Source organism: Galeopterus variegatus, unplaced genomic scaffold (genome assembly GCF_000696425.1).
Source record: "Galeopterus variegatus unplaced genomic scaffold, G_variegatus-3.0.2 Scaffold24708, whole genome shotgun sequence".
NCBI classification, from domain to species: Eukaryota; Metazoa; Chordata; class Mammalia; order Dermoptera; family Cynocephalidae; genus Galeopterus; species Galeopterus variegatus.
In genome coordinates, this window is record NW_007750819.1 from 4,539 (window position 1) to 6,777 (window position 2,239).

The 2,239-nt window shown below is 33.4% G+C and overlaps 1 non-coding gene across 1 annotated transcript; it reads left to right on the forward strand.

Moving 5' to 3' along the window:
* The first annotated feature begins 1,793 nt into the window (after positions 1-1,793).
* TRNAI-GAU lies at positions 1,794-1,867 on the forward strand. Its single transcript has one exon. It is a non-coding gene; the product is annotated as a tRNA-Ile (tRNA).
* Positions 1,868-2,239: the final 372 nt, after the last annotated feature.

Here is a 2,239-nt window from a genome sequence, read left to right on the forward strand (position 1 = left end):
CAATAATTGTCACAGTCTTGATGTAATTTGCCAAATTAATTACCCTCCAGAAATTTGGTTCCTATTCTCAAAGTTCGGTATAATTATATATTTCAAATATTTTTTAATTTAATGGATAAAAAAACTTTGTGGTACACTCTCCAACAATGAGCATTATCATTTTTTAAATTATTTATTTATTTATTTATTTTGGTAGCTGGCCAGTATGGGGATCCAAACCTGTGACCTTGGTGTTTACAAGGCTGAGTGCTAACCAACTGAGCTAACCTGCCAGCCCCAAGCATTATCATTTTTAATTAAACTTTTTGAGATAACTGTAGATTCACATGCAGTTGCAAGAAAATAGAGAGAAGTCAGTTCCCTTTACCCAGTTTTCCCCAGTGGTGACATCTTGCAAAACTCTAGCATGAAATCACAACCAGCATATTGATAATGATGCAGTCCGTATACAGAACAGTTCCATCACCACAAAGATCTTTTATGTTGCCCTTTTGTAGCCATACCCACCTCTCTCCTGCTCCCAACCCCTCCTTAACCCCTCCTTAACCTCCTTAACCCCTCCTTAACCTGGCCAACCACTAATCTATAGTTCACTTCTATAATTTTGTCGTTTCAAGAATGGTGTATAAATTGGATGGAATCATACAGTCAGTAACCTGTTGGGATTGGTTTTTATCATTCAGCATAATTCTCTGGAGATTCATCCAGGTTACTGTATTTATCAATAATTCATTTCTTTTTGTCATGAAGTAGTATTCCATGGTATTTGTGCACCAATTTGTTTAACCATTCACCCATTAAAAGACATCTGGGGTGTTTCCAGGTTTTGACTATTACAGATAAAGCCTCTATGAATATTCATATACAGGTTTTTGTTTGAACATATGTTTTTATTTTTCAGGGATAAATGCTCAGGAGTGCAATTGCTAGGTCATATGGTAATTGCACATTTAGTTTTATGAGAATAAACTGTCAAACTGTTTTCCAGAGGGGCTGTACCACTTTACAAGCCCACTAGCAATGTATGATTGATCCAGTTTCTCCGCATCCTTGCCAGCATATGTTGTTGTCACTGTTTTTTTTTTAGCCATTCTGATGGGTGTATAGTAATATTGTGATTTTAATTTGCATTTTCCTGATGACGAATATTGATTTTTTTTAATGTGTTTACTTGCCATTTGTATATCCTCTTTGGTTGAAATGTCTCTTTCATGTCTTGACCATTTTCTGATTGGCTGGTTGTTTTTTTATTGTTTAGTTTTGAGTTTTTTATATATTCTAGTACATGCATTATATGTGGTTTGCAAATAGTTTCTCCCAGTCTGTAGCTTGTCTTTTTATCCTCTCGACAAGGTCTTTTGTGGAGCCAGTTTAATTTTGATGTAGTCTAATTTATCAATTTTTCCTTTTATAGATCATGTTTTTGGTATTAAGGCTAAGAATTCTTTCCCTAGCTCTAGATTCCAAAGATTCTCTCCTACAATGTTTTCTCTTTTTTATATTAAAGAAGGAATCCAGTTTATTCAGATAATTCTTCTTTTAGTTCCAAAACAATAATGTTTACAAAAAAGCAGGGGGTTTTGCTTATACTGTTTGCTCAATTTTAATTTGTTTTATTTTTATTTTTAGATTCAAAACACATGCTTGAGGGGAAAAAAAGAAAGTACTCCATTTTTTCACATTCCGTCAAAGTGCAGACTTTTTAATGTAACTGAATATTAGCACCACATTCTAACCAACTGAGCAAACTGGCCAGCTTTTAACTGAATATTTAGGTAAGGTTTTTTTGAGCTGGCCGGTTAGCTCAGTTGGTTAGAGTGTGGTGCTGATAACACCAAGGTCCAGCGTTCGATCCCTGTACTGGCCAGCTGCCAAAAAAAAAAAAAAAAAAGATAAGGTTTTTTTTTCTTTCTTTTTATTTTTTTTGAAGAAATTAAAACCCATGAAATAAAAATATCACAAGACAATGTCAACAGAATCTGAAAGTTGTTTAAAGAAAGAGTCCTTACCTAGAATATTTAACTTTTGATTTGCCTCATAGAAATACTTTTAATAATGAACTTTGTAACATTTTTCCATAAACAAACATGAATCAAATGGCTGAGGCAAACATAAATCAAATGGCTGTTATTCATTTCTTGAATAACAGCTAATATTACTGTTTTTATACCAGTTAAGCTCTAATTTTTTTCTTTTTTTTTTTTTTTTTTGGTGGCTGCCTGGAACAGGGATCCAAAAA